Raw genomic sequence first — 19611 nt, 5'->3', positions numbered from 1 at the left:
AGTGGCGCGCCACTCTAAGTGAACCTAGATTAACCCAACTTTTTGGATAGCTCATCCTTGAGCACCATCTTTCTTATGAAAAAAAGTCCTAAATTTCTAAACTAATGTTTAAAAGCATATCCACAATATCATTTTGTCGTGTCGTGATCAATATATCAATAAATTATGTAAATGCATTTGGACAACGTTATCGAAGCTTTATACAATAGTCTAATCATGGATAATCAGTTTTCATTATATCGACAAGCATTCCTCGAGAAAATATCTTCCTTTGAATAGACAACTCTAGAAAATCATCGTCTAGAATTAAACGTTTTTCCATAAGAACTAGATTCCTCATGATTCGATCTTTCTCGAATCTATCCATTTTTTATAGTCCTAACTCTCTCACGACCAACTTCAGACTAAACAGAATTTCTTTTTTCTACTGGAGAAAACGCTCGAGATTCCGGTCGATAGAAAGAAAAAATACTAGTTATCCATGCACATTTTCATTCAAAATAACTACAATAATAATAATATTCACTAATGCAGTATGTTCTCATTTTTGTGTTTTGATATGATATATGTTGATGACAGGAGTTTATTTATATGGAAAATATTCACTTTTCCAGCAAAACACAGCTGCTCCTCCTGCTTAAATTTGCTTAATGATATCACGTATCTAGCATACATAGTGTCCCATTCAATACATAGTGTACAGCCAGCAGTTATTTCCACAGCTACATTAGGTACTCGAATATCGTTGCTGCTGCTGCTGTCGGTTCCATCATTAATCTCCAATAGTGTAAATGCACCACTCATTTTTTCTCCACTAATATCCTTTCAAATAAAAACTATTCTCTTTGAATCAAATTATCTTGATAATAGGAATTGTAAAGAAAACTATTCCTTTTATTTAAATCCTAATCACCAATCAAGTTATACTCGTTCCTCTTGGAAAAGGTGTAATGACCTGTAGAATAGGACTACCAGAAAAACCTGTTTGGTACGGGGGCCCCGTAGAATAACATGGTATTTGCTATATGTCTCGTAGAAGTATTTGCTATATGTCTCGTAGAAGTATTTGCTATATGTCTCGTAGAAGTATTTGCTATATGTCTCGTAGAAGTATTTGCTATATGTCTCGTAGAAAATGGTACCTTCTTCTCTACTGACATAATCCTTCAGCATTTTCAAGACAATTTCTAGATTTCTGTAGTTCGTTTTAGTTTTCCAAAATCCAAATGCATTGTATCATTTAGTGGTCTTGTAATGCAAACGGAATACTTGTACTTTTTTTCTGTGTCATTTTGAACAGTCACTTTGCTCAAAAAAAGTTTAATAGTAAAAATTGTTCCCTGAAATGGAAGTAAATCATCATTTTGTTTTCAAAATTTATTTAAAGATTTATTGAAAGTAAAAAAAGAGGATGCCCTCCTTCACAGCATAAAGAAAAATGTGTTGAATCTTCGTCTGCAAAGAATTCAGCTAACAAGACCTAGAAAATAGCCAAGTTGAAATAAACAAACAAAAATATAATAATAGAACCGCATACATTACAGTAGCCACTGAAAAAAATGCAAGCATAATAAAATAAATGACTAAAATTCAATTCACATGAAAATGCACACATTCATTTATAATCAATATATGAAAGAAAACCATAGCTTCCCCTCACTGGACTTCCTTGCTGAAGGGCCATGAAACGGAGATTAGCACCACAGATTTAAATTATACAGTATAATGCCACATCCTATACCTTTACCCTTAAAATTTAGCTTGGAATTACCTAGAAGCATGTGTTGAATGTGAAAAAACGACTCTAAGCATACCTTTCTTTTCATCTGAGGCTCTTCATTCTCTTTTTTCTAGTTATGCTAATTTCTATCAGTTAAATTGATACATTAACCAGGATAACACTGTTTTAACAAAGACTGGACGGTAAAGTAGCGTCACTTTTAGGACTAAACTGAAAGAAAAAGTAGGAGAACTTCTAACTAACGTTGGGATGGGATGGCGGATTCTAACTCTCCACTCTTGACCGTGTGCGAGTATGTCCCTCACCACACAGAATTATCGTTTTTCACCTGACATTTTTTTTTAACGCAAAAAAACGCGATAAACTTTCAAATAGGGTCAAAAGTGTAGTATTTAAGTGCGGTGACTCAACTTCCTTGAAGGATCACAGGGCGAAATTCTCTTAGAATACCTAACAGCAAAGCATAAGTATTATACAGTATGGAAAATTTGGTTTAGAAATGGGACACATCACAGCGCACGGTTTGGGAAATTCCCCAAAGCGTCACAGCAATAGCTTCAACGCGTATCCTATATTCCCATCGCAATGCGCTAAAAATCTGTCATTGCGCACGCGCGAAGGCGGAGTCATGACGAAAGGTGTGTGATTAATGTGTCCCAAAAATCTTTAATGAGAGTATAAGAATTTTCCATACTGTATTATATTTATGCTGTGACCGAACAGTAAAAAAAAACCTTTAGACTTTTGACATGACAAGAGTGATAAAATCACGTTGACCCAACGGGTATTTTCAACTTGCAAGTCACAATTTTTACGACACGCCTTCTCGGTCATTAAGAGATAAATAGGCCTAAAGCTAGCGCTAGCTCAAAATGCTTCCCATACTTCAGAATTTTTACTTAATTTTTCCTAGTTAGAGGTTCCGAGCTCTTTACTAAATAATAAATATAACTAACAAGATAACGAAAACAACTTCAATGTAAACCCTTCAAGACTTAAAAATTAGCGGGGAAAAAAAACCCTGCACAACTGCAATAAGACTAAGACAAAAAAGGAAAAAAAAAACAGAAAGAGAAAAAAAAGTAGTCGCCAATCATTCAACAGTAGCCGTAAGCCAAAAATATCGGTACTTGTTAAGAAAGCGGTAAGTGCGCGAGAAGTGAAGTTTCGTTAATGCTAATGAAATAAAACAAAACAGGATGAAAAATATAATAGTCTAGAAACAAATTTGGGCTATATATTTGCAGATTAGGGTAGGGGGTTGGGGTAAAGCATAGCAAATATTAAATACGTAACCTAATCTAACCTAGCTACCTTTAGTCCCCCTAAACCCCAAAAAACTAAAGATTAAATATAGTTCCCGGAGAGAAAAACCCTTTGTTCAATCACTATACATTAGAGACTACCCGGTTATTATCCTATCGGATCTTCAATACAATTGTCGCGCACTTGCGACTTTCTTAACAGGTTTCGAAATATCTATTATTGAAACTTAATACGAATATTGAAATCAGGAGAAATATCCATGAAATAGAAGATAAAAGTGCCAAAAATAATTGAGTAGTAATTCTATGCCGAAATCTGATCCCATTGCCCTAAACTTCATTGAAATATTAACTCATCAAATTAAAAAAAAATTCAATATAGTTATTTTACGCTCAGCACAGCAGCAACAATATGCCAAGCACAATCTTAAAGTTCAAATATTGAACTGCGATAGAATAGTATAGTATATTTGAAAAAAAAAAAAAAACTGGGCCCTGACCGCAAAGAAAGAGAACAACACCTAAAAACAATTAAAAGATTCAATTTAAACTTTTTATCAAAACGATTAAAGCGAGAAAAACCATTCAAAAACACTAATAAAAACAAACAAACCAAGTCATAACATAACACCCTCGTGAGGGGTTATACCAACACGAACAAATCGATCCAGATTCTTAGAGCTCATAAAGCACCCATTCCCCAACAATTTTTCCACCCAAGGCTCATCCCCCTCATCCACTCCAATAACCTCCTTTCTCAAAACCCTTAAAACCCTTAACCCTCTCAAAACCTCTCAACACATCTGGGTAACATAAATATAAACTTTTGTTGCGAGTTTTCTACACCACTATCCACGGTGAAATTAAAAATATTTGCTTTTTTCAGTTTCTTTTTTGTTCTCGTAGAGAAAATGTGTTTAAGTGCTTTCAAATAGTAAATTCATCAAAAGCTTGAAAATATAACTAATATTCAAAGGCATATTCTTTTTTTCACAGTGGAGTACTCCCACTCAACATGTCAAATCTCATTATTAACATACAAGTGAAGAGTTGGTCAAATGGGTTATGAATAAAATCAGGCCTTTGGTAAGGGTAACAACTACTAATTTCGGGAACCAGACATTTAAACTTGGATAGCATCTTCTTAAAGCCAATAAAAGCATCTTCTTTGAAAACCAATAAATACAATAGATTGCATTATAAAATCTCTCTGCATATAGGGTAAAGCAGCCATGGATAGTTCTAACCAACATTAAATATTTACTTCTTATGACTTGGAATCTTTGGCTCTAAGGGGAGGCTTGGGCGGGAATGTAATGCATCATCAGATATCAATCCTCTAATTTCTTTTATATATACTTTTGACTTCTGTTTTCCTAGCTTGACTGTTACAGCAAGTATTACCCCCACTACCCTGTCTACACTACTGCTGTTCTGTCTTCAAAGAAGTCCTAAGCAAGTGCCCTTTTAAAAAAAAATGCTTTTACATCGAAATGTAATAATTAAAAAGGTGCTTATCAATTTGGTTAGTGAATAGCTCAAATCTAGCAGAACATCCAGGTTATTATCTTTTAAGTCAATTTAAATTCTCAGCAATAAGCATCCACTGTTTTTGTATAGCTGCTTCTTTTTGTCTGCATTTTACTAGAACAAAAAAACTTGAGGATAAATAGCTTTAGTGTCCATAGTAAATCCACATTACATAGCGTATCAAACATTTGCAGAGTTCCTTATACAAACAATTGGACCCCCTCCCCTGAAAAAAGGTTTTGTTGCATTATTATACACGTTATTTAGGTAACACTGTCCGTTAACGTGGATTTTTAGAAATTACGACCTTATGAATACCATAAAACTGAAATACCAAGGAAATCCTCGTAACTCTTGTGAAAAATATGGATCTCCACCAAAAAACGTCATGTTTTGTCACAAAATATAGTGTCTTAATCTTAACCCTTCAAATATACTGAAAGAAATTACAGGATTAAGGATACAGATGACATTAACTTACCAAGAAAATCATCCATAAGGGTGCCAATTGAAAACTAAACAAGAAAAGAAAAAAAAACATTAATAATTTAACCATTATTAATATGACATGTTCACAAAACGTTTCGCACGTTATAGATATCTATCATTTAAGTGAAGTATAGTGGAGCTTTCAGACCAAAACGTAAGAATTCTTACGCTTACGGTTTTACATAGCTAAACTTTCAGACCGAATTACTTTCCCTTCAGAAGGGCATAAGCAAAATCTCCGTAAAAAACCTTTTCTTCCTTTAAAAACATTCTTTTCTCCATTTGAAGGTCGATCTAAATACCTACAGCAAGACAGATAGTAATAGTTCCGATTTGGGAACACAGCAAATGGAATTAGAATTTGACACCTGAACAGGGCAAATGGAAAAAATAACTACTAAAATTTTTGTGACACGTTCGTTCCTAACATACGTTTGTAACAACACGTTACGAACATACGTTCGTAACAAACATTCGTTTCTCTGCCTATGCTTCAATAAAAAGAATCCCATGTATTTTTGATTTTAACGGTATTTTTGTGTCAATTTTGCTTTCAGTGTAAATAAATTCATTTTCTTGGACAAATTTAGAGATTTTTTCTGTTAGTTCCACCATTTTTACGTTTCATCTTGCTTTAAAGTTAAACAAATTTCAATTCTGATACATATAAAATTTGCTAAAGGTTAAGGATAGCGGCTCTCCAATAGGAGACATGTTAGAACAAAAAGAGAGGCATCTTTAGATTGCTAATTTTATGCAGTGAGCTCAAAACAGTTAAAAATACGCAATTATGTGTTTCAATTGTGTATAAACATCTTACAGAGTTCAAGAAACATAGGCTTAACATTTTTCGTGAAGCACAGTAGGCTACGACAATAAAATAAGATGGGATTATAATGAGACCATCTTTTTATTTCCCTTTAAGAATATGAAACACTGAAATGCTGCTGATTTTCACCATTCTTGTAGCAAAGTGTTAAAACTTTTTAAAATTTACTCCTGGCTCTTTCTTACCAGATAAAGTTCTCTTTTCCTTTGAAAGTTTCCTCTTTTTAACAATAGCAGGAAAGAAACTAAATTTAGAATATATAAACTGCTTGAAAAGGATACAAAACATTAACTGGACGGATAGAATAATCAATGTGGAAATTCGTAATCCACAATCCAGATAGACATAAGTAGGGTAAGAGGTACCATTTCTACGAGACATATAGCAATCTCCATGTTATTTGCGGAGACACATAGCAAATACCATGTTATTCTAACAGACATAGGAAATATCATGTTATTCTACGACTTTATGTTCCTTCCGGTTTTTCTGGTAGGTAATTCTATTCTAGAGGTCATTACATCTTTGCTAAGAGATTTGTTTTCTGGTAGGTATAATCTGGTTTGGTAGGTACAATCTGGTTAGGTGGGTATAATCACATTGCCTATTCAAAGGTAGCGTGCAATTTAAACTGTATCAATTATTTTATTCCAGTTTTTCTAAAAACCAGTATTGTCTATAACTTAATTTACGTTGGTTAAACTTTCGATGGTTAAGAAAGCGTAACAGGTAATTAAAGTATGAGGAATGGGATGCTATAATTAGAATGATTTTAAGTTGAAAAATTGTGACGTAAAAATAACTCAGTTATTTGCTTGCGTGTATAGGAATTCCAATGTTATTTGCTTGCTTGTATTTTGTTTTAAAATAAGTAGTTTTTGAATCTTCTAAAAGAGCTTTAAGCGGTTTGAGAGACTCAGTTGCATAATTCCGTCTGGTTTTCCTTTACTTGGTGGTCATTAAAAGCGAAATTTTTGTGTTAAATAAGTAGTTTTTGTGTCTTTTAAAAGAGCTTTAAGGGGTTTGAGAGACTCAGTTGCCTGATTCCGTGTGGTTTTTCTTTCCTTGGTGGTGATTTTTTGTATAATTTAAAATATCTTTAAGGGGTTTGAGAGACTAAGTCGACTAATTCCGTGTGGTTTTTCTTTACTTGGTGGTCATTAAAAACGAAATTTTTTTTTTAAATAAGTAGTTTTTGTATCTTTTAAAAGAGCTTTACGGGGATTGAGAGACTCAGTTTTACCTTGTCACAGTTACATTTTCTTGATTTTTCAAAGTTCATTTTGAATTTCTTTCGTTGAAATGCAAGAGTTGGAATATTTCAGTAGTGTTTGTCTGTGGTTTACCTTGTCACAGTTACATTTTCTTGATTTTTCAAAGTTCATTTTGAATTTCTTTCGTTGAAATACAAGAGTTGGAACATTTCAATAGTGTTTTGTTATTGTTTACCTCATCACAGTTACATTTTTTTGATTTTTCAAAGTTAATTTTGAATTTCTTTCGTTGAAATGCAAGAGTTGGAATATTTCAGTAGTGTTTGATTGTGATTTACCTTGTCACAGTTACATTTTCTTGATTGTTCAAAGTTCATTTTGAATTTCTTTCGCTGAAATGCAAGAGTTGGAATATTTCAGTAGTGTTTGGGTGTGTTTTAACATGTCACAGTTACATTTTCTTGATTTTTCAAAGTTCATTCTGAATTTCTTTCGTTGAGATGCAAGATTTGGAATATTTCAGTGGTGTTTGGTTGTGGTTTACCATGTCACAGTTACATGTTCATAATTTTTCAAAGTTCATTGTGAATTTCTTTCGCTGAAATTAAAGAGTTTTAAGAGGTAAGAAGAGTTGGTGTGGTTATAACATAGTATCAGATACTTTATATTTTTATAAATATTTAAATATATTTATAAAAAATATTTATTTATTTTTTTTTACTCTTAAATTCGTTGGTTTTATTGGTTTACATATTAACAGATACAGATTATTGATTTTTCAAAGTTCATTTTGAATTTCTTTCGTTGAGATGCAAGAGTCGGAATATTTCAGTGGTGTTTTGGTGTGATCGCCCATAACAAAGTTACTTTTTCTTGATTTCACACAGTCCATTTTGAATTTCATTCGTTGAAATGCAAGATTTGGAATATTTCTGTAGTGGATGGTTGGGTATTAAATTGTCACAGTTCATTGTTAATGATTTTTAAAAGTTCATTTTTAATTTCTTTCGTTGAGATGCACGAGGTGGAATTTTGCAGGAGTGTGTGTGTATGGTTTACCTTGTCACAGTTACATTTTCTTGATTTTTCAAAGTTCATTTTGAATTTCTTTCGTTGAAATGCAAGAGTTGGAATATTTCAGTAGTGTTTGGTTGTGGTTTACCTTGTCACAGTTACATTTTCTTGATTTTTCAACGTTCATTTTGATTTTCTTTCATTGTATTGCAAGAGTTGGACTATTTCAGTTGTGTTTCGTTGTGGTTTACCTTGTCACAGTTACATTTTCTTGATTTTTCGAAGTTCACTTGAATTTCTTTCGTTGAAATGTAAGAGTTGGAATATTTCAGTAGTGTTTGGTTTTGGTTTCCCATGTCACAGTTACATCTTAATTATTTTTCATTGTTCATATTTTTGGTGTTTCATTTCTATGGAAGAGTTTTTATTTTTGAGTTGTGTTTGGTTGTTGTTTACCTTGTCAAAGTGACATTTTCGTGATTTTTCAATGCTCATTTGTATTTCTGTCGATGAAATGCAAGAGTTGGACTATTTCAGTAGTGTTTGGTTGTGGGTTAGCATGTAACAGTTAAATTTTAATGATTTTTCAAAGTTCAGTTTGAATTTCTTTCATTCAAATGAAAGAGTTTGAATATTTCAGTAGTGTTTGGTTATGGTTTACCTTGTCACAGTTACATTTTCTTGATTTTTCAAAGTTCATTTTGAATTTCTTTCATTGAAATGCAAGAGTTGGAATATTTCAGTACTGTTTTATTGTGGTTTAACTTGTCACAGTTACATTTTCTTGATTTTTCAAAGTTCATTTTTAATTTCTTTCGCTGAAATGCAAGAGTTGGAATATTTCAGTGTCACAGTTACATTTTCTTGATTTTTCAAAGTTCATTTTGAATTTCTTTCATTGAAATGCAAGATTTGGACTATTTCAGTAGTGTTTGGTTTTGGTTTACCATGACACAGTTTCATTTTCTTGATTTTTCAATTCTAATTTTGAATTTCTTTAGTTGAAATCCACGATTTGGAATATTTAATGATATTTTCGTTTTGTTATAACTTGTCACAGTTACATTTTCTTGATTTTTCAAAGTTCATTTTGAATTTCTTTCGTTGAAATGCATGAGTTGGAATATTTCAGTAGTGTTTCGCCGTGATTTACCTTGTCACAGTTACATTTTCTTGATTGTTCAACGTTCATTTTGAATTTCTTTCATTGAAATGCAGGAGTTGAAAAATTTCACAAATGTGTGGTTGCGGTTTACCTTGTCACAATTACATTTTCTTGATTTTTCAAAGTTCATTTTGAATTTCTTTCGTTGAAATGCAAGAGTTGGAATATTTCAGTAGTGTTTGGTTGTGGTTTACCTTGTCACAGTTACATTTTCTTGATTTTTCAAAGTTCATTTTGAATTTCTTTCGTTGAAATGCAAGAGTTGGAATATTTCAGTAGTGTTTGGTTGTGGTTTACCTTGTCACAGTTACATTTTCTTGATTTTTCAAAGTTCATTTTGAATTTCTTTCGTTGAAATGCAAGAGTTGGAATATTTCAGTAGTGTTTGGTTGTGGTTTACCTTGTCACAGTTACATTTTCTTGATTTTTCAAAGTTCATTTTGAATTTCTTTCGTTGAAATGCAAGAGTTGGAATATTTCAGTAGTGTTTGGTTGTGGTTTACCTTGTCACAGTTACATTTTCTTGATTTTTCAAAGTTCATTTTGAATTTCTTTCGTTGAAATGCAAGAGTTGGAATATTTCAGTAGTGTTTGGTTGTGGTTTACCTTGTCACAGTTACATTTTCTTGATTTTTCAAAGTTCATTTTGAATTTCTTTCGTTGAAATGCAAGAGTTGGAATATTTCAGTAGTGTTTGGTTGTGGTTTACCTTGTCACAGTTACATTTTCTTGATTTTTCAAAGTTCATTTTGAATTTCTTTCGTTGAAATGCAAGAGTTGGAATATTTCAGTAGTGTTTGCTTGTGGTTTACCTTGTCACAGTTACATTTTCTTGATTTTTCAAAGTTCATTTTGAATCATTCAAGAAACGTGATTTGAATCAATTGTTTTGAATCATTTAAGTGGCGCGCCACTCTAAGTGAACCTAGATCAACCCAACTTTTTGCATATCTCTCTTACTATGACTCTTTTCGTGTGTTATGTCTGGGCATGTCTTGTCTCTATGTATGTTTGCCATCATTTTGTGTGTGTTTTCTAAAAAAACAGTCTGGTTAAAAACGTAGAGTTTTCGTATTGCTCACTTTTTTGCAATGTGTAGGACCCAGCGGGGAATCTCCGCTCGTTTGGAAAGGTGCCAAGGAAAGGTATGCAAATAGCATGTAGTTTAAAAACGTGTTTAATCACGTTTCTTGAATGATTCAAAATGAACTTTGAAAAATTAAGAAAATGTAACTGTGACAAGGTAAACCACAAGCAAACACTACTGAAATATTCCAACTCTTGCATTTCAACGAAAGAAATTCAAAATGAACTTTGAAAAATCAAGAAAATGTAACTGTGACAAGGTAAACCACAACCAAACACTACTGAAATATTCCAACTCTTGCATTTCAACGAAAGAAATTCAAAATGAACTTTGAAAAATCAAGAAAATGTAACTGTGACAAGGTAAACCACAACCAAACACTACTGAAATATTCCAACTCTTGCATTTCAACGAAAGAAATTCAAAATGAACTTTGAAAAATCAAGAAAATGTAACTGTGACAAGGTAAACCACAACCAAACACTACTGAAATATTCCAACTCTTGCATTTCAACGAAAGAAATTCAAAATGAACTTTGAAAAATCAAGAAAATGTAACTGTGACAAGGTAAACCACAACCAAACACTACTGAAATATTCCAACTCTTGCATTTCAACGAAAGAAATTCAAAATGAACTTTGAAAAATCAAGAAAATGTAACTGTGACAAGGTAAACCACAACCAAACACTACTGAAATATTCCAACTCTTGCATTTCAACGAAAGAAATTCAAAATGAACTTTGAAAAATCAAGAAAATGTAACTGTGACAAGGTAAACCACAACCAAACACTACTGAAATATTCCAACTCTTGCATTTCAACGAAAGAAATTCAAAATGAACTTTGAAAAATCAAGAAAATGTAACTGTGACAAGGTAAACCACAACCAAACACTACTGAAATATTCCAACTCTTGCATTTCAATGAAAGAAATTCAAAATGAACTTTGAAAAATCAAGAAAATGTAACTGTGACAAGGTAAACCACAACCAAACACTACTGAAATATTCCAACTCTTGCATTTCAACGAAAGAAATTCAAAATGAACTTTGAAAAATCAAGAAAATGTAACTGTGACAAGGTAAACCATAACCAAACACTACTGAAATATTCCAACTCTTGCATTTCAACGAAAGAAATTCAAAATGAACTTTGAAAAATCAAGAAAATGTAACTGTGACAAGGTAAACCACAACCAAACACTACTGAAATATTCCAACTCTTGCATTTCAACGAAAGAAATTCAAAATGAACTTTGAAAAATCAAGAAAATGTAACTGTTACACTGAAGTATTCAAACTATTGCAATTCATCTAAAGAAAATCAAACTTAACTAAGAAATAACACGAAAATTAATATTTTAACATTTAAAACAAAACAAAACACTGCTGAAATATTCCAACTCTTGCATTTCAACGAAAGAAATTCAAAATGAACTTTGAAAAATCAAGAAAATGTAAATGTGACAAGGTAAACCACAACCAAACACTACTGAAATATTCCAACTCTTGCATTTCAACGACAGAAAGACAAAATGAACTTTGAAAAATCAAGTAAATGTAACTGTGACAAGGTAAACCACAACCATACTCTACTGAAATATTCCAACTCTTGCATTTCAACGAAAGAAATTCAAAATGAACTTTGAAAAATCAAGAAAATGTAACTGTGACAAGGTAAACCAAAACCAAACACTACTGAAATATTCCAACTCTTGCATTTCAATGAAAGAAATTCAAAATGAACTTTGAAAAATCAAGAAAATGTAACTTTGACATGGTAAACCATAACCAAACACTACTGAAATATTCTAACTCTTGCATTTCAACGAAAGAAATTCAAGTGAACTTCGAAAAATCAAGAAAATTTAACTGTGACAAGGTAAACCCCATCCAAACACTACAGAAATATTACACAACTTGCATGTCAACGAAATGAATTCAAAATGAACTTTTAAAAATCAAATCACTTAAACAGTGACATGGTAAACAACATCAGAACACTACTGAAATATTCCAAATCCTGAATATCCGCGAAAGAATTTCTTAATAAAATGTGAAAAATAAAGAAAATGTAACTGTGACAAGGTAAACCAAAACCAAACACTACTGAAATATTCCAACTCTTGGATTTCATCTAAAGAAATTCAAATGATCTTTGAAAAATCAAGAAACTGTAACTTTGACAAGGTAAACCACAACCAAACACTACTGAAATATTCCAACTCTTGCATTTCAACGAAAGAAATTCAAAATGAACTTTGAAAAATCAAGAAATTGTAACTGTGACAAGGTAAACCACAACCAAACACTACTGAAATATTCCAACTCTTGCATTTCAACGAAAGAAATTCAAAATGAACTTTGAAAAATCAAGAAAATGTAACTGTGACAAGGTAAACCACAACCAAACACTACTGAAATACTCAAATTCTTTAAATAAACCGACAGAAAAAATCAAGGACTATTAAAACACTAGACCCTGTAACATAGAATACGTAAACCATAACACACCAAAACTGAAATATTCCAAATCTTTAATTTACACGAAATAAATTCAAAATGAACTTTGAAAAAGCAAGATAAAGTAACTTTGACAAGGTAAAGCACATCCAAAAACTACTGAAATATTCCAACTCTTGCATTTCAACGAAAGAAATTCAAAATGAACTTTGAAAAATCAAGAAAATGTAACTGTGACAAGGTAAACCACAACCAAACACTACTGAAATATTCCAACTCTTGCATTTCAGCGAAAGAAATTCAAAATGAACTTTGAAAAATCAAGAAAATGTAACTGTGACAAGGTAAACCACAACCAAACACTACTGAAATATTCCAACTCTTGCATTTCAACGAAAGAAATTCAAAATGAACTTTGAAAAATCAAGAAAATGTAACTGTGACAAGGTAAACCACAACCAAACACTACTGAAATATTCCAACTCTTGCATTTCAGCGAAAGAAATTCAAAATGAACTTTGAAAAATCAAGAAAATGTAACTGTGACAAGGTAAACCACAACCAAACACTACTGAAATATTCCAACTCTTGCATTTCAACGAAAGAAATTCAAAATGAACTTTGAAAAATCAAGAAAATGTAACTGTGACAAGGTAAACCACAACCAAACACTACTGAAATATTCCAACTCTTGCATTTCAGCGAAAGAAATTCAAAATGAACTTTGAAAAATCAAGAAAATGTAACTGTGACAAGGTAAACCACAACCAAACACTACTGAAATATTCCAACTCTTGCATTTCAACGAAAGAAATTCAAAATGAACTTTGAAAAATCAAGAAAATGTAACTGTGACAAGGTAAAACTGAGTCTCTCAATCCCCGTAAAGCTCTTTTAAAAGATACAAAAACTACTGATTTAACACAACAATTTCGTTTTTAATGGCCACCAAGTAAATAAAAACCACAAGGAATAAGGAAACTGAGTCTCTCAAACCCCATAGAGCTCTTTTAAAAGATACAAAAACTACTAATTTAACACAAAAATATAGTTTTTAATGACCATCAAGTAAAGAAAAATCCCACGGAATTAGGCAACTGAGTCTCTCAAACCCTGTAAAGCTCTTTTAAAAGATACAACAAATGACCACCAAGTAAAGAAAAACCACACGGAATCAGGCAACTGAGTCTCTCAAACCCCTTAAAGCTCTTTTAAAAGATACAAAAACTAATTATTTATCACAAAAATTTCGTTTTTAATGACCATCAACTAAAGGAAAAACCACACGGAATTAGGCAACTGAGTCTCTCAAACTCTGTAATGCTCTTTTAAAAGATACAAAAAATGACCACCAAGTAAAGAAAGTACCCACGGAATCAGGAAACTGAATATCTCAAACCCCTTAAAGCTCTTTTAAAAGATACAAAAACTACTGATTTAACACAAAAATTTCGTTTTTAATGACCACCACGTAAAGGAAAACCACACGGAATTAGGCAACTGAGTCTCTCAAACTCTGTAAAGCTCTTTTAAAAGATACAACAAATGACCACCAAGTAAAGAAAAACCACACGGAATCAGGCAACTGAGTCTCTCAAACCCCTTAAAGCTCTTTTAAAATATACAAAAACTCCTGATTTAACACAAAAATTTCGTTTTTAATGACCACCAAGTAAAGAAAAACCACATGGAATCCGGCAACTGAGTCTCTCAATCCCCCTAAAGCTCTTTTAAAAGATACAAAAACTACTTATTTAACACAAAAATTTCGTTTTTAATGACCACGAAGTAAAGAAAAACCACACGGAATCAGGCAACTGAGTCTCTCAAACCCCGTAAAGCTCTTTTAAAAGATACAACAAATGACCGCCAAGTAAAGAAAAACCACACGGAATCAGGCAACTGAGTCTCTCAAACCTCTTGAAGCTCTTTTAAAAGATACAAAAACTACTGATTTAACACAAAAATTTCGTTTTTAATGATCATCACGTAAAGGAAAACCACACGGAATAAGGCAACTGAGTCTCTCAAACCCTGTAAAGCTCTTTTAAAAGATACAAAAACTACTTATTTAACACAAAAATTTCTTTTTTAATAACAACCAAGTAAAGAAAAACCACACGGAATCCGGCAACTGAGTCTCTCAATCCCCGTAAAGCTCTTTTAAAAGATACAAAAACTAATTATTTAACACAAAAATTTCGTTTTTAATTACAACCAATTAAATAAAAACCACATGTAATCCGGCAACTGAGTCTCTCAATCCCTTTAAAGCTCTTTTAAAAGATACAAAAACTACTTATTTAACACAAAAATTTAGTTTTTAATGACCACTAAGTAAAGGAAAACCACATGGAATTAGGCAACTGAGTCTCTCAAACCCCTTAAAGCTTTTTTAAAAGATACAAAAACTACTGATTTAACACAAAAATTTCGTTTTTAATGGCCATCAAATAAAGGAAAACCACACGGAATCCGGCAACTGAGTCTCTCAAACCCATTAAAGCTCATTTAAAAGATACAAAAACTACTTATTTAACACAAAAATTTCGTTTATAATAACCACCAAGTGAAGAAAAACCACACGGAATCCGGCAACTGAGTCTCTCAATCCCCGTAAAGATATTTTAAAATATACAAAAACTACTGATTTAACACAAAAAATTTATTTTTTAATGGCCATCAAGTAAAGAAAAAACCACCCGGAATCCTATAACAGAGTCTCTCAAACCCTGTAAAGCTCTTTTAAAAGATACAAAAACTTCTGATTTAACAAAAAAATTTCGTTTTTAATTACCAATAAGTAAAGAAGAACTACACTGAATCATGCAACTGAGTCTCTCGAACCCAGTAAAGCTCTTTTAAAAGATACAAAAACTACTGATTTAACACAAAAATTTCGTTTTTAATGACCAACAAGTAAAGGAAAACCACATGGAATCCGGCAACTGAGTCTCTCAATCCCATTAAAGCTCTTTTAAAATATACAAAAACTACTGATTTAACACAAAAATTTCGTTTTTAATGACCACCAAGTAAAGAAAAACCACACGGAATCCGGCAACTGAGTCTCTCAATCCCCGTAAAGCTCTTTTAAAAGATACAAAAACTACTTATTTAACACAAAAATTTCGTTTTTAATGACCACCAAGTAAAGAAAAACCACATGGAATCCGGCAACTGAGTCTCTCAAACCCCTTAAAGCTCTTTTAAAAGATACAAAAACTACTTATTTAACACAAAAATTTCGTTTTTAATGACCACCAAGTAAAGAAAAACCACACGGAGTCCGGCAACTGAGTCTCTCAAACCCGTTAAAGCTCTTTTAAAAGATACAAAAACTACTTATTTAACACAAAAATTTCTTTTTTAATGACCACCAAGTAAAGTAAAACCACACGGAATAAGGCAACTGAGTCTCTCAAAACCCTTAAAGCTCTTTTAAAATATACAAAAACTACTTATTTTAACACAAAATACAAGCAAGCAAATAACATGGGAATTCCTATACACGCAAGCAAATAACTGAGTTATTTTTACGTCACAATTTTTCAACTTAAAATCATTCTAATTATTGCATCCCATTCCTCATACTTTAATTACCTGTTACGCTTTTTTAACCATCGGAAGTTTAACCAACGTAAATTAAGTTATAGACAATAGTGGTTTTTATATAAACTGGAATAAAATTATTGATACAGTTTAAATTAAACGTTACCTTTGAATAGGCAATGTGATTATACCCACCTAACCAGATAGTACCTACCAAACCAGATTATACCTACCAGAAAACAAATCTCTTAGCAAAGATGTAATGACCTCTAGAATAGAATTACCTACCAGAAAAACCGGAAGGAACATAAAGTCGTAGAATAACATGATATTTCCTATGTCTGTTAGAATAACATGGTATTTGCTATGTGTCTCCGCAAAAAACATGGAGATTGCTATACGTCTGGGAGAAATGGTACCTCTTACCCTACTGACATACATACTGTGGATTTGCCACACCCTTCCACCAATATCATTACATCTTTTGCAATTAGTGTTTTGTAACTCTATCCCCCCTCCTTAAAAAAAGAAAGTATGTAATCTATTATTCCAAGGGGAATTTGAGAGCTAATAAGAAAAGAAAAAACAAACTGCCCATACAGATCCAAATTACTAAGGTAGACCTAAAACAAAAAAATTGGGAACCATTTCCATACTTGCACTCCATTGTCCCTACTAAGTTACTGTTCAAACCCTCATGTGGTCATTTATTTAACATGTCTTAACGTAATCTGACAGCACTATTTCTCTATACAAACAAATAAAACAAATTTGACTAGAATGAACTGCAAACAAGTGCCTCACAAGTCTAAGGGACAAAATTCCAGCCACGGCTGCAGTTTGTTTTCCATTACAGTTCACATATCCTAGCTGTTAAAAAAATTGATAAAAAAAAAAACTCCGAAAAAGATGTTTTTCAAAGAAAAAGAAAGAGCCATATTAAACTCAGATCAGCAGAAATACATTCTTATAATAATTCAAATCAAAATGACCAGAAATTACTATTAAAGAATAAATGAAACCCAAACGAACAGAGATTAAATAAAGCGGAATATCAAACAAACATACAACAGGTACAAATATAAATGAATAAATAAATCTTCAACCAAGTAATATTTAAATTGAATATTCAAATCAAACTTAAAACAACCAAAATTACTACAATCAAGAGTTTGGCTACTGCCGCTTTCCCTAACTGTAAAAGTCTAATGTCTACTGCGCCATTTGCGTTTTATTGAAAACTATATGGGTCTTGAACAGTTCTTGGGGACAAATATTGAAATGAAACTTAATATTTTATACATAATGAAATTGATGGCGGAAAATTAATCAGCTCAAGATTTTATTTCACTTTAATTTTTTTTTTCAATATTGTAAGTACATAAGAAAATATTCGAAATATAATTCGTTTTCAGTAAAGCGCAAATAATGCATATCCTTTCAACTAGTTCGAACAAAACGACAATTCCAAAATTTCGATCAGTGTTAAGCAGAAAGAGCCCCTTAAATTAGAAAGGAGGGGGGGGGCTGCCCAAAATTCTTTTTTCAACATCTCCACAACATACCTTGAAATTTTCATCTTAATACCCTCAGTCGTTCTTTAGATATTGCTGATATTCCCTTTTCAAAAACTAGCTAGCACATTGAGTGTTTTGATTGTAATCGGCATCCCTCTCAACATTTCCTTTAAGTTTCACTTTAGTACCCTAGGTCTTTTTGAAGACCCTGGACCAAACATGCTCTCTTTTCTAATAAATATCCTTATATGTTAGCAATGGGCAATTTGCATAACTTATAGCACTTGACCAAAGGTTGGGGGAGGTGTGTCAACCCTAAAGGCATAGTTATTAGACCAAAAACAGAAACTAGAACTTCCAATTTCCAATCTAATGAGGCCCCTCCAAAGCTTATACGACCACCCCTTCCATAAAAACCTTATTTATTAACAATAGGCAACTTGTATAAGGTGCAACCCTTACCCCGGGGACTGTGAGGGGTTTGTCAACCCCTGAGTTATAGCTATTTGAATTCGGACTATTTTGAACAAAATGGCTATCTCAAAATTTTGATCGGACACCCTTGGGAGAAAAGGGCGCGGGGGACTGGTTGCACTTCAATCACTTTTGACTCTTAAAAAGGGCACTAGAGCTTTTACTTTCCAATCGAATGAAACCCCTTCCAAGTTTATAAAATCACCCCTTCTATATGAAGTTCCTCTGGGAAAAAAAAAAATACTAAAATATTGAAGCCTTATGGCTTTTTACTATAGGCAACGCAAAAGCGTTGACTCTGAAAGGTCGTATCTGACATTTTTAAGCATCTGAAATAGTTACTAAAAACATTTTGCTGAGTTGCATTCAAAGGGAGAATCAAACCAATGTAAGTTCAATCACACTTCGATCCTCCTTATCTGCATTACCCTACTGATCCTCCTTTTGAACGCCTTAGCAAACAGTTTCTGGCAATTACCTCATGAATGTTAAAATGTCAGATAAGGCCTTTAGGCGTAACAGCGACCATATAATTCTTAGACGTTACTAAGCCCTGACTAACAGTATTCCGAAGAGACTCCTATGCATTAAATATATCTTCAAAGGTTTGCTATTAAGATACTATTCAAATCTAAGTCATGATACGGAACATCAAAGAAACACAAAAGAACATAAGAAACACGAATCACAATTTTACCCCCTGAACGATCAAAAGATAGAAAATTTAATAAGACATTAATTGAAATTAAGGAGAATCAGTCACAAAAAGTCCACCAATAATGACAATAATAATGATGATAATCAAACTAATCGAAATCTGTCCAATGAGCTGTGATGTGGCTCATTGGAGTGTCCAAAGAGCCATATTAAGATGGGGAAAATCATGATTTTTTTAGCAATTCATACCACCCCCCTCCCACAAAAAATAAGGGACACACTTTTTTCTGGAGTAGTTTTCATTTTAGAAGGAATTTAGAGAAACAAATTAAACTTCAACGCAAAGTACAGGATTGACAAGGGGATGACAGCCCCTCATAATTAAGATAGCCCTGAAGATGATATTACAACTGGACCAAAGAACAAGTTTTTATTTTGTAATGAAAGTAAAGAGCGACAGTAAAACTTAAAATGCCCATGTATGGGGTAGGGCTCTGGCGCCCTAAGCCCCTTGATCTTTTACAGTACAGTTTAGATTATACTTTAATTAGGGTATAATAAGCATGCATAGTCTGTTGAATTATGTCGAAATTATGATGTGAAAAACCGTTAT

The 19611-nt window shown here is 32.5% G+C and overlaps 1 long non-coding RNA gene across 1 annotated transcript in view; it reads right to left on the bottom strand.

Annotated features, from left to right (window-relative positions):
* Positions 1 to 1362: 1362 nt before the first annotated feature.
* The window catches only part of LOC148954137 (uncharacterized), a 35920-nt gene continuing 17671 nt past the window's right edge, over positions 1363 to 19611 (bottom strand). The window contains exons 2-3 of the long non-coding RNA XR_016141568.1: positions 5018 to 5051; positions 1363 to 1480 (exon numbers count right to left, since the gene is read on the bottom strand). This is a non-coding gene — a long non-coding RNA (uncharacterized LOC148954137). The remainder of the gene's footprint in view (positions 1481 to 5017; positions 5052 to 19611) is intronic.

This window comes from Artemia sp. Qi Xiang Cuo, chromosome 3, assembly GCF_049724085.1.
Source record: "Artemia sp. Qi Xiang Cuo chromosome 3, ASM4972408v1, whole genome shotgun sequence".
NCBI classification, from domain to species: Eukaryota; Metazoa; Arthropoda; class Branchiopoda; order Anostraca; family Artemiidae; genus Artemia; species Artemia sp. Qi Xiang Cuo.
This window is presented reverse-complemented; position numbering and strand designations above follow the sequence as displayed.